The following is a 14,241-nucleotide window of genomic DNA, read 5'->3' as shown; positions in this document are numbered from 1 at the left end:
CGGTTTTGGGTACACCAAATTACAACAAGGCCTTTGTGTTGTTTGTGCATGAATGTGATGGATGCGCTTTGGCTGTATTAACGCAGGAACATGGAGGGAAGAATAGGCCATGCGGTTACTACTCTTCCGCCCTTGATCCTGTCGCATGCGCTTTGCCAAGATGTTTGCGAGCTGTCGCTGCTGCTGCCGCGTCTGTAAAACAGAGTGAGGGAATGGTCCTAGGCCATGATCTAACCCTGATGGTGCCTCACTCTGTAGATGTTCTATTGAACAAAACTCAAACGCAACACCTCACTTACGCACGATTGACGAGATATGAATTAATTTTGTTTGCTCCCCATATACAAATTAGGAGGTGTTGTGTTCTTAATCCGGCTGAACCTTTCCCGCAAAATACTGTTTGCGGTGATGATGAGTCACATGACTGCCTGTATACTACTGAACAAGAAACAAAGGGCAGAATTGATCTTAAGGACACTCCTTTGGATAATGCGCAAGGGGAGCTATTTTGTGATGGCTCCTGTTTCAAACTTCCGGATGGTACATCCACAGCTGCTTATGCAGTCACTGCATTGAGCACGGTTGTAGAGACCAAGCGAATTACACATAACTCCGCGCAGGCCGCAGAGATTATAGCATTAACCCGAGCTTGTGAGCTTTCCAAAGGGCTAACAGTGAATATATATATACTGACAGTCAGTATGCATTTGGGGTGGCTCACAACTTTGGGAGACTTTGGTCAGAGAGACCAAAGTGGGACCAAGATTCAGCATGGCCCCCTGATAGTACAATTGCTCTTGGCGCTTGCGCTCCCTAGTCAGTTAGCGATCATGAAATGTGCAGCGCATCGCAAGATCACAGACGATGTAGGAAAAGGGAATGCTTTCGCTGATCAGATAGCCAGACACAATGCCACAGATCTTCGCATAGAAATGTATGCTCTAAGAGAAACTAGGGATGTCTATGTAATGGACGAGGATATTGGATCTGGGCGGGATATCCAAGCTGATGCCACAATGGAAGAATCTAAGAAATGGGCTGAAGGCTTGGGGAAATTAGATGATGATGGGTGTTGGGTGGACACAGTTGAAGGGAAATGGTTACTTCCTAATGCCTACATAGTCATGATGGTTACTATGGGACACAGTCCCACACATGTGTGTGCTCAACAGATTACGAAAATATTAGAGAAAGTCTGGGTAAATGATAAGATTTTGAAAATTGTTCAGCATTATGTCCAGAATTGCATGATTTGCCTACAGCACAATGAGGGGAAGGGGACGGTAACTCCAAGGGGTAGCTTTGGGCCTCCTTCTGACCCGTTTGAAGTGATTCATTTTGATTTTATTGAGATGGAGCGGTGCAATAGTTTAAAATATGTCCTTGTGGTCATTTGTGCCCTTAGTAAATGGGTTGAGGCTTTCCCTGTCAAAGATGCTACAGCCATGACCACCGTGAAAGTTATGATAAAGGAGTACTTTCCGCGGTTTGGGTTGCTAAGAGTCATCTGGTCAGACAATGGTCCACATTTTGTTGCTGCTGTAATTTTACAGATATGTACGGCACTACATATTGATAAGCGATTTCATTTGGCTAGACATCCTCAAAGTGCCGGGTTGGTAGAGAGACATAACGGTATCCTAAAGAACAAACTCGCTAAGACGTGTGCCGGTACCAAACTAAAATGGCCGGACGCCTTACCGATCGTGTTATTAGCCATGCGCACTACCCCTCAAATTAAGACTGGGTTCTCTCCATTTGAGGTGGTGATGGGGAGACCTGCCAATATTTGGGGTCTTCCGAAACCTAAAGCACTGAGAAATGTTGAGAATGTATTGCTTTCAGACTACTGTAACCAGTTGACTAAAAATCTGTATTTCATTTATCATCAGGTACGATCAGCTTTACCTGTACGTTATGAGGGCCCAGGACACAACATCTGGCTTGGAAGCTGGGTCCTGGTGAGAGCATACGAGCGGTCTTCTTGCCTCGCGCCTCGCTGGTGGGGACCATTCCAGGTCTTGTTGGTCACCCAAACGGCAGTGCGGGTGGCTGGAAAGAAGAACTGGATACATGCAACGCATGTCAAGAAACTTCCTCACCCGATGCCGCACATTACAGAAGAAACAGAACCCCTCGCTAACGCTGCAATCGATGATCCTGAAGCAGCAAATAGCACTGTGAGTGAGTCGGAGAATCTCTCTGAGCCCGTGGGGTTTGGGTAACCATTCATTTTGTCTCCACACTCTTTGGAAAAGTCATTTCCGGAAACCATTGCTTCGAATTCTGCAACTTCCGTTGCCTCTGATACGTTGCTTCCCTCAGGGAGTGACGTTACCTTATTTCCGGATCAAACAGTACCGGGAACCACCAGATATAATCTTCGGTGGAGAAAATAGACCTACGGCACTGTTCGACTGTGCATTCAAAAGAAGGAAAGGATCATCAAGGGCTTGCTTTTGCCCAAATTTTGAGAAAGAGGTCTCTGTTGGCTAGGGTTGGGGAAGGACTAAGAAGCCGCGCGACCGGGGGTCGCCAGCAACGAACATTGGGGTTTCCATCCGAAGACTACGATGCCTGCCACCGCTACTGCCCGCATTGGACTTGTAAATAAGGGGGTGACCAACTTGAACAATGAATAATGTGCCTGGGCCCTGAGAACGTATTGCTGTGTTTTGATGATAATAATTGGGGTTTTCATAGTAACTGTTTTAGGATTCTGGTACGTTGAGATTTATCCACTAGAGCCTCTTTTGCCAACTGAAATTGCACCTACTGTTTTTACTCCTTTTGTACACCTGCATACTCTGTCACCTAGGGTCTCTCAGCATAGACAGAAGTATCACAATAATACTATGATGCTGATTATGAATTCGACACATGGCATTTTTAACAAAACCAATTGTTGGGTCTGTTCACATTTACCGCAACATGGGGATAAGGGGCTAGGTTGGTATATTCATCCTTTACCTTTGACGACTGCTTGTTATGCCTCTCTTAGAGCACTGTTCTTTGGCCGATGGAATGATAGCATCTCGGGGAACTTTGATGGAACTAATTTGAATGATTTTGAGAAACGTGTTCTGACTCCCCTGGGATGCTCGCTTTTCGCAAATAGGAGCAAACTCAACGTTGCTTCAATTAGGCCTTCTGATAGACTATCCCGTCCTTTCCAATCTTTAGTTTCCTTTAAAATGGCTCCGATAGGCAATAAGGATGCCGTGCCTCCTTCTTACTCTGTTAACCATAGCCCTGATTCAGTTACTTTCTGCATACAGAGGAATGGTATCTGGTCAATGGGAGATTTTAAAGGCTGTGCCAATGTTGCAAATTTGACTGGGGAAAACAGACCTTTGTTTGTGGGCGAACCTGTCTATTTCGTTTGCGGTAATGTAGCATTTCCATGGTTGCCCAGGGATTGGCAGGGAACCTGTTATTTAGGGATCCTGTTACCTGGGGTATTCATAGCAAGCACTTTGGAAGTTTCAAAGGCTCGTCCACTGCGGGACGAGAATGGTGATAACCCCGCACAAGTGATGGGAGATATAGCGAAATCAGTTGTGCCATTTTGGGGGCAGATAGCAAATTCCGAAGACATCAGGAGACTAGCGAGAGTACTGGAGAGAACCATCAACCGGACCATAGATATACTTTATAACATGACATTAGAGCAGAAAGCGATAAGATTAGTAGCACTCCAGAACCGGATGGCATTAGATGTCATTCTGGCTGAACGTGGTGGAGTATGCAAATTAGTGGGGTCCGCTTGCTGTGTTTTTGAACCAGACTCTTGCCCAACCATTTTCAAAGCAATTCAGAATCTGCATGTCCTTAGCTCAGAAGTGCATGTTCCCGAGGTGAACTGGAATCTTAGTGCTTGGTTTTGGGATTTCTTGCGATCTTGGGGTTGGAAGGTACTTTTCAGTTTTGGTGATCATTTTGGGAGTTCTGCTATTCCTTTGTTGGTGTATCCAATGTCTGCCTAGTATATGTTCGATGCTAGGGGGATGTTGTGTTCAGGCGATAGGTACGATAGGACACAAAGTATATGCCCCGGATAAAACTTCCAAGGAGTATGTGTTAAAAGAGATCTTAGTGAACGACCTGATGGCCATAGATATCTCTGACGGCGATTCAGGGTATATGGACGATGACGTATGGAGTTACTTAAAAGGAAATCAGAAGTAGTCTTAGCACTTGGCATAGACCAAAAGGAGGGTTTGTCAAACTGGATATTAAATTATACCTCCTATTGTAACGATTGTATGTATATTGGCCTACGCCAAGTTGCTTAAAACTATGCGAATAACTCTACGGCAAGGTCTTGACCTTAGAAATTGATGTAAGCCGCCATCTTGAATCAAACCGCCATTTTAGGTTCTCTTGCTGTGTAAAAGTCACCCTGTACATCAAAATGGTGGACAATGCCATTCTGAACAGAATCTGGTCGACATGACCTCCGTACAGCTAATGTATAACTTGCCTACAGGCCACTTGTTAGGGTCGTGAACTGAGACCTTGTCCTTCTGTTGACCTGCATGTAAATGGATTACCTGTATCAACGGTACTGATCTATGCGCATACTGATGTATGTATTAGAAGATTGACCTGGCAGAGACCCTAGACCAGTAATACATTCATGGAATGGATAACCCGCGAAGGGGTTGGACAACAGGCTGGAGAAATGTATAAAAGCCTGAATGTCCCAATGTACATTCTCTCACCGAATACATCGAACCCCGTTGAAGTTCGTTGTGTTGTACTGAGGGCCGATAGCTATCTGACCTGTCATTGACTTTGTCATTGCTTGACCTTAAAATAAGGTACTTTGTATGTTCCTTTGTAACTGGTGTTTGGTGTGTTTCCTTTGGGTTTCCCGGCCTCATATTTTCCTCTTTTCACAAAGCGGGACATTACATTGGCAATGAGGAGTGAGGGCCCCCGTACTGACGGTGGCGTGTTCGCCACAAGGAAAGGAGGAGGAGCCTGCCCGACCGCTGTGGCCGTCTGGTGCTTTCCTGGCTGGGCCCTGCAAGTGGTCTGCGGCGGGTTCGGTGAGGAGAGAAGGGGGAGGTGGATCTGATTCTCCCACCCCCTCACCAAGGAGAAAGAAGATGCAAAGCGGCCTCTGCTGCATGGTGGGAGTGGCCCGCTGTTGTGCTCCGGACACCTGAGCGAAGAAGAAGAAGGTGGGTGTGCGGCCTGACCCGGTGGCCCCATTGGAGAGCAGCGTGTCTGGCTGCGCCGCAGCGTGTCTGCTTGGTGAGGAGAAAAGGGAGATGCTTCCTCGCTCTGGGAGGGAGCAGACTACGCTGGTGAGTCCACACCCTGCAAGAGGCGGTACAGGCTTGCATGTGGCCACTGTGGACACATGTAGCTTCAGACGCCACAGATCTTGTTGTGGGAATGCAAGGTAGCACTCCAGTCTTGCAGCGCAGCACCGTGATTTTAGCAGATGCGCGTGCCGACACACACACTCACCCAATCACGTGGTGATGCCAAGATGCATCACCAGTGCAAATAAAGGTGGTGAATGAGCGCACAGGCTCAGTGTGAACGGAGGACAGCACAGGGGCAATGCGATTGGTCTTGGAAGCAAGACCACACAGAGCAACAGAGGTTCAAATCCCAGATCCATGCTTAGAAACCAAACTCGGGTACGGTATTAGGCACGTTAGAAAAAAACTATTAAAAGTTCTGGTGTGTATCTCCTTTAGTAGGTGCCATGTCCCTGCCCAGAGGGCATACATGTATACTGAAATATATATACAGACCTGAGACCCCAGGCCCTGGGTCACTGGGTTAAGGGATAGGACTACCCTGCTGGTACTCGTGAGCACCATCTCCCCCAAAGAACCCCACAAATGGCGACGAGGATGGCTTATTTCGAGGATGAGGTCATCACTTGCGTGGCTACTTCAAGGCAGCATGCGGCCATCAAGCAAGGGTGGTTGTCAATTCCCATCGAAGAGTTTGATATTGAGGGGACACCTTCAGCACTTGGGCCCAAATTGGAAACCTGGACCAAAAGATTTGAACTGTACTTTCACCAATGATGATTTTGATAATGACAGACGGAAGAAGTGCAGGTTCTGGCGTACACAAAATCTTCAAAACTCTTCCTACGCATGACGACTCGCACGACAGTGCCAAAAGAACCTTGGCTGAGTATTTAAATACAGAGGTGAATGCACATTTTGAGTACTTCCAGCTACAACAAGCGAGGCAGGCAGCGCTGGAGCCGATTAGCACATTCCATGCACAATTGAAATCCATGTGCGCTCTGGTGGATGAAACCAATGAAGTTAGAGCTCAGCTAATCCAAGGGTGCCACTCTAACAAACTTCAAAACCAGATCCTAAGGGAGCCTGGGATTCCACTACAACATATCCTGGAGCTGGGCCGGTTAAATGAACTTACAGAAGTCAGAGTCTGGAAAACGGAAGCAGCATTGCAAACCCTGGATTTCCAAGAGGTACAGGCCATCTTGAAACGTCGCCCTGGAAGGGCTGGTGCCAGCAGTCCACTGCAGAACAACGGCTGAGAGACAGAGCGGCAGCCTGTTTTCCCCACCACATGGTCCTGTGAGTACAATGGATGTATCCTATCGCATCGCAGTCGGTGCCCAGCCTCGGGTGTGTAGCGCAGCAAGTTATGCAAGGTTGGCACATCTGCAATATCATCCAGAAGCCAGGCAAAACGTCTGGCAGGTAGGCACCGAAGAATTCTGCGATCCCAAAGACTCGAACGACAATCGGGACATTTTTATCATCTCAGCATTGGGGCACAAACAATCGAAGTGGCAGCAGCCATGTTGCAGGATTCTGATCGGAGGGGAATCAATGCCGGCCATCATCGACACAGGAGCTTCAGTCAATGTCATGAGCTGGAATGAAGAGCCGCCCATCCATTGGGCCCATAAGAGTAGAAATCTTTGCATGCAGGGGCGAGACTCCCAAACATTTACAAGGGGTTGCACGGATGAAGTTCCAGCAGGAGGACGCCATGATACATGGGAAGGTCTATGTCACTGATATGAACACTGCCACTCTGTTGAGCTACAACACCACCAAAGAACTGGAACTTGTCAGGTTTGCTTTGGCAGTGCACATGGAGAATGATGACGTTTGCTAGAAGAGTTCACCAATATCTTTGAGGGGATTGGCTGCCTTCGCTCACATGAAAATACACCCCCACATTGATCCCACAGTCCAGCCAGTAGCGCTCAAACACTGCTGGGTCCCATTTCACCTAAGGCCACTGGTGGAACAAGCACTGCCAGATTATAAAGGGAGACAGAACTAGGAGAACAGGTACTGGTCACTAAAAGTAAGACCAAAAGTAGGACCTAACACATATACAAATTACCAAACATATTTTAATAGTAATCAAACAATGAGTTAAAACATGAGTACATTCAGAGGTCCACAACAAATCACAATACTTGACAAAAGAAACATAGGAATACGTACTAGGCAAACAAATGCTAACTAAAACAAATACACAGACTTAATACACTTCAAAAAACTTTTTGTGTATCACAATCCATCTGGATTATTATGCCATTCTTATCACACTCTGTTTTTAATCCAGAGGTATGTCTCGACATGTTTCTGTTCAAAACCAAGTCACGAACATTCATCAGGAGAAAACGATTTCAACGTAAACACCTAGTTCTTAAAGCGTCACAGACTTGATCTGAGTCAGTTTCATAGCACCTGTAAAATTTAAAAATACATAGAAAACCAAAGTGTAAGCTGGTGGGTAGCTAGTTGATTATGCGAAGTTCTACAAATGAACTATAACACAAGAAAGACAAGTAAATTACCTTTTGGTGTACTCGTGGGGGCTCACAACTTCAATACAGATCAGTTGGACGTAGGTGGCTGAATCAGTCCTACAGAAAAATAAATATAGGAAAAGCCACTCAGTCAGCTTAACTAAAAAAAACAATATCTTGACTCACAAGACAAAAATTGAACGCTAAGAGGACACGCAGTTGGAGATTAACATTCAAGTATGTCGTGAAGGAGCATTGACCTGCCCAAACCATTAGGAAACAGGTCCTCTAGGTCAAAAGTTTCAGAAGGGGTATCCACAGTACTCCAAGAGTGCGTTGCTACACAGGGGAGAAATTCTCCTATCAGCAATCCGTCTGGGTTCCTAGGGGCAAGCAGTGCTAGAGGGTCAGTGGCAAAGCACCGCTGACGACGCTTAACTTCATAAGTAGACAGGAGGGGAAGAAGCCAGGATAGTGAGTGCCTGCTAACACCAAAATGTGAACAAATAAGCAGTTACTAGTCCGAAAGTATCAGTAGATATTGGAGCACTACAAAAAGTAATAGGCACAAAAGGAAGTGTAACTAGAGTCAGTCTCAGAAAGTCAGAGGTGAAAACACTCTCTAACCCGTGTCCCAGAACACCCATAGTCATCGATGGACTAACAACCGATCAGCGTTAATCAAGAAGCCCAAAGTGAGACAGAAAGCATAAACCCATGCTGCAGACAGGTCCGTATAGCATAAGTGACTACAGCACCAATCATAGAAAATGGAACCTCAGTGCGCAAACATACAATGTAAAATGTAAAATGTAGCCCGAACATACCTCTAAATAAACTTCCACGGTACAAAAACCGGGCTATAATGCCACATGGACTGGAAGCGGCATCGTTCTTGCATTCCCGTGATACAAAAAATGTAGAAATTTCGCATAGGGAATCGGTAGCTAAAAAAGAAGTGTTATAATGGGGCAATCAAAAAAATGGAAAGCGTGAGAGCCAGGGTGGCTATCAAACTAGTTCAGCATCAAGAGAAGGCACACCTTAATCAAGCAGGTCGGTCCCGGATAGTGCTGTGTCATGCAAAGCAGTGCGGCGTCTGCGGGTGGACAGCCGGACTAGAGGGAGCAACGGACGCGTAGGCATGGAAACGGCTAAGTCTATTTTCCATGTCAAGTCGTCCGTAGGAAACTCGCCTACCAAGTAAAGAGAAAAGCGACACGTGGCGGCCATGTTGGAACAGAATTGTGCTCTTGAGTCGAAACGTAACTTCCCTATGGGAAGCAAAAAACGAACCATACTTAGACTACACTGTCATTACAATGAACCGATCAAGGTGGTGCAAAACTGCTGTACCCCGTGCCAGTAAGGCTAAGTAGAGTAGACAGTAATCACGGACCACGGGTGAGTAGGTGCTGCAAAAGAAGAGCATGCACTAGTACCGTACATGGGGAACAAATAGAAACCTCCAGTTAGAATGTAGTAAGCCACTCAATGTTAATGGTAGACCCAAAAGGGCACCACAAATCACAGGAATAGATCACAAGTCTTGTCCTGAAGGGCAAAGATGTCCAAAAGAATTTAAATAAGGAGCCTAATGTGGGAGAAACAACAACAAACCCCCCACATATATTAGTAGCCGCCTCGGGGGTGGGTACAGGAGCACAGGAGGGGGAACCAGAATTTAAAGCCCCCAGAGGAATTATGGCTGGATTTTATGCCATTCAACAGACTCGTTGAAGCCTGTGACATCACTACCCAGCATGTAAATCAATTTTTGTTCACATTTAAACAGCTTTTTTTGAAGTGCAGAGGAGTTGCACCCTTTCGGAGCCACTACAACAGTCCATGTGAAATCCTCGTGACTATGTTTAAGAGTACAAAAATGTTTCACCAAAGGTGCGTTCTCAGTTCTGTTTTTTAAACAGCTACGATGTTCCATTATACGTGTTTTTACTTTCCGGATGGTCTTTCCTACATAAAGTAAACCACATTTAAAATTAATCAAATAAACCACATGCTCAGTGTTACAATTGGTTAGGCTTTTCTGAATCCAGGGTTTGGAACCCCCTATGTCAATTTCTTTACTCCTAGTGGTAAGTTTACAGACTCCGCAAGACCCACACGGGTAGTGACCCATGGCTTCGGGTAGGCCCCACAGGGTAGTTAGTTTAGGGTTAGGGGCAGTGATCTCTTTCAATCTGCTGTTACTCACTCTATTCCCTACTGTCGTGCTTTTTTTGTAAGCAAAGATCGGTATTGGGAGAGGGGGAGAAGATGTGTTAAACATGTTCCAAATTTTTTTAATAATGTTCGTGATCTTTAGGCTCTGGCCCGTGAAAGTGCTTACACAGACTAACCGTTCATCTTTGTCTTTAGCCAATTTTGGTTCCAAAAGGGCGTCTCTGTTATTATTAAAAGCCCGTTTGGCGGCTTTCTTAACTGGCTGTTTAGGATAACCTCTTTGCCTCAATTTTCTAGTTAGTTCGACAGCTTCTTTTTCATATGTATCTTTATCAGAGCTATTCTGTTTTAAACGAATAAATTGGCCAAAGGGCAAGTTATCACGCAAATGTTTTACATGATGGCTGGAATAATCGGTTTATGGTAAGGTTTAACTTTCAATACACCATTATGGGAATAGATGGTAAGATCCAAAAAATTAGTTGATACTTTGCTTGCTGTCATAGTAAATTGAAGGTGAGAATTAAGACTGTTCAACCATGTGAAAAAATTGTCAGCCGAGGTCCGTGTAGCTTCCCAAACTACTAGAATATCATCTATATAGTGGGTCCAATTTTGATGTTATTAGTGAAAGGATTGTTAGTGCTATATATATATATATATATATATATATATATATATATATATATATATATATATGAGTTTTTTCAAAGGTTCCTACATATAGGTTGGCCACGCTAGGGGCCATCGTTTCCTCCTATATATTATGGAACAAGCACTGCGCAACCTGGAAGAGGTTGCTATCATTGAACATGTGGTTGGCCCTACACGGTGGGTATCTCCCATCGTCATGGCCCGGAAACCCAAGAGCCGTCACAAAGTTTGTATCTGCGTGGACATGTGCCTCCTCAACAAGGCTGTAAAAGGGGAGGGGCCTCTCACCCTACTATCAATGATCTGCTGACATATATCCCGATACTTCTACAAACTGGTCCTAAGAGCAGGCTATAACCAGCTGCCGCTACATGAGGAGTATTGATACATCACAACCTTCTCATCTCAGTTTTGCCATCTTCTAGGCTGCTGAGGTCTTCCAGAGCACCATCAGAGGAGTAATAGCCGGCATTCTCTGGGTCATCAACGTCAGCAAGGATATTCTGATTTTCACACCCACATACGATGAAAACAAGTTGTGGCTAAGCGCAGTCCAGTAGAACGGTCTCACTTTGAATAAAAACAAGTGCAATTTTCTGAAGGATCACCTGGAGTTCTTTGGTTTTGTATTCTGCAAAGATGGTATGTCAGCGGATCCACAGAAAATCAAGACCATCAAAGCGGCCATGGCCCCAAAGGACCAGTCAGCAGTGCAGAGCTTCCTAAGCCTGGTCAACAATTGTGGCTGTTTCATCCCCCCCTTGGCCTCCATCCCCGAACATTTGAGATGTTTGACAAAGGCCTTGACTCCATGGGTGTGAAATGGAGAACACCAGGCAGAGTTTGAGGTGACGAAAGATGCTCTAGCGGACAATGAAACCATGGTGTATTTCAATCCTGCATTGCCGACAGAACTGGTGGTGGATACAAGCCCCCATGGTCTGGGTGTGATACTAACTCAAGGGACGACAAAAGGGGAGATTCTATCCATTGCGTATGCCAGCAGGGCTCTGGCACAGCCAGAATCAAGACACTCAAAGATCGAGAAGGAGGCGATCGCCATACTATGGGGCTGTCGCCACTTTCACCTCTGCTTACCCAATGCTCTGATGCTAGAAGTATGTGCGATCTCTCTGCAGGATGAATGTTTTGGTGCAATCAAGGAGGCCCTCATGTCTGGGCACTGGAAAAACATTCTGCATGAGCAACGTCACAGGATGGAGTCGGCCCTTCGGAGGTTGCAGGCTCTTTTTTGGCGACCGGTAGAACTCTTCCTCTCCCCTGGGTGCCTTGCTCCACCGGGGCTCTCGGCTGGTGAATCCAGCAGAACTGACTGACAAAGTGGTGTGCTGGCTCATGCAGGGCATCAAGGAGTCTTGAAAAGGAAGTCTTACCTTATAAAGAAGGTTTGGTTACCCGGGACTAAAGCCCGCAATAGAGGCCATTATGTTGAGATGCATTCCATGCCTATCGCCAGGAGTCGGCGGGCCTCTGGCTTCCATCCAGTTGATGCCAAGTGGTGAATATCCGTGGGAGCCAGTCAGTGATGACTTCGGATACCTCCTGGATGGGAGATACAGTCTTGTTGTCGTGATTCATTATTGACCTACCCAGGAGCGTCGGCTATCATCCCGAAACTGGAGAAGATCCGTTCGGCCCATGGCCTTCCAGCTATTCTGAAGTCTGACAACAGACCCCCATTTCAGGGTTCGCACATGAAAGAATTTGTGGAGAGGCTGGGAGCTCAACATAGAAAAATCACTCCCGGCTGGCCTCAGGCAAACAGGGATGCAGAGAGATTCATGAGGACTCTGAAAAAGACTTTGCGCATTGCCTGGGAGGAAAATAGCGATACTGAGAGAACAATACACAAATTTATGAGGAAATATCGATCTTCACCCCATGCCGCGACAGGGTTTGCTCCTGCTCTGCATACTCAGTTACCTATGTGGAGGCCAGTGAACCTGGACAACAAAGTGTACCTGGCCAAGAGGCAACAAATTAACAAGGTCGAGAGTCAACAAAGAGATGCCTCGTCATCCTCGCTGGAGGTGGGAGATTTGGTACATGTAAATAACAGCAAGCTAAAAAGCAAGTTCACCTTACCGTTTGATCCCTCTCCCCTGAGAGTGGTCGCCTGGGATGCAAGGTTACAGCGCAGAGGGTCGCTGTCAATCACCAAGTATTTCTCTTATTTTAAACAGATGCCAGGCCAGCCAGAGGAGACAGTGAGAGTCCACGTGCAGCAAGCATTGTCAGGAGAGGAAAACCAGAAAGCAGGATTAAAGAAGTCGAGAGCAGCAGTGGCCGAGAGTTCCAAGCACTGCCATGGGAAGAAGTACAGATGACACTAGGGCGAGAGGTCCACACACCCTGCCAGCCAAGGAGGGCAGCGACAGCCCCAGCAAGATGGAAGGACTATGTATTTGACTGAGTAAGATGGGTTGCCATTTGGTGGAGCTAATCTTGTGGGAGGAGAAGGGATGCAGGAGCACAAGGTAGCTCTCCAGTCTTGCAGCGTGGCACTGCGAAGTCAGCGGGCACCGCGTGCCTACTCACACGCACGCACCCAGTCATGTGGTGACACCAAAAAGCATCACCAAGGCAAATAAAGGCAGTACATGAGCGCACAGGCTCAGTGGCACCAGAGATCCTATCCGGTATGTGTCTCCTTTTGTAGGTTCCGTGTCCCAGTCCAGGGGACATAAACATATACTAAAATGTACATACAGACCTGAGAAGCCAGGCCCTGGGTGACATGGCTAAGGGATAGGCCTGGCTTGCACACACCCCTGAAGGCCAGCTCCCCTCCAGGACCCCACACTTGGTAAAGGCCTTTGCTTCCCTCTGGCCTGGTGGGTTGTTACCAGCTGCTACCAACCACTGACTAAAGGGATATATTTGAACTGCTGTGCTCATAATTTGTTACACCATGTTCGGCAGTCTGTTTTGATTGATTGGAAGTGTTGCAGCATAGTACGTCCATCAGTTTTGGGTGGACTGTACTACAGCACTTTGTAACACAGCAAAGGCAGGAATGCATTTAGTCTGCGTATGTTGATTTTGCTGGTGATTGTGACCTGGTCTGTGCTACTTTTTTTGTCTCAAATGTCAGCACTAATGTATGGTTTCCACAGTCTCTAGGCATTGTTTGCATTGTTCTACTCTTTTGTGGCTATTTAGAGTGGGGGAGAGATGTTCCTCATTTGGGATATAGCAGTAACAGAGTCATTGTGGAAGTGTGAGCTAAGCCATTGCTTGGAAGCTCTTTTTCTTTGGTTGACATTTCCACTTATTTTTTCACTTATTATTTTTCATATGTCTTGGGTGACATCTGTGGTACATCAGCATTTGTCTTCTGTGGTATATGTGCCTCTTCGTAAGTCATCTGAGTGGTAGCGTGGGCACAGAAGTGTGATTTCTATGCTTGCATTAGTAATAACTGACAAGGAAGCGTTGTTACGGACTGTGTAGCAGCTTCCAAGCACAAGAGGAGACACAGCAAGGGATGGATAGCCCATGTGAGGGTTAATATGTTTACAATGTCAGAAGCACAGGTCCTTCAAGTGGGCACATACAACATGAGTATGAAAGTAAACTGCATTTTGGCAATTCCGCACCTT

The 14,241-nt window shown here is 46.2% G+C and overlaps 1 long non-coding RNA gene across 1 annotated transcript; it reads right to left on the bottom strand.

Moving 5' to 3' along the window:
* Positions 1 to 7,360: 7,360 nt before the first annotated feature.
* LOC138504709 (uncharacterized) lies at positions 7,361 to 7,899 on the bottom strand. The gene is made up of 2 exons (XR_011279916.1): positions 7,829 to 7,899; positions 7,361 to 7,718 (listed from the first exon to the last, which is right to left on the bottom strand). It is a non-coding gene; the product is annotated as an uncharacterized lncRNA (long non-coding RNA).
* Positions 7,900 to 14,241: the final 6,342 nt, after the last annotated feature.

This window comes from Ambystoma mexicanum, chromosome 11 (genome assembly GCF_040938575.1).
Source record: "Ambystoma mexicanum isolate Mex_15411 chromosome 11, UKY_AmexF1_1, whole genome shotgun sequence".
NCBI lineage: Eukaryota > Metazoa > Chordata > Amphibia > Caudata > Ambystomatidae > Ambystoma > Ambystoma mexicanum.
The sequence above is the reverse complement of the archived record's forward strand: the minus strand, read 5'-3'. Positions and strand labels throughout refer to the sequence as shown.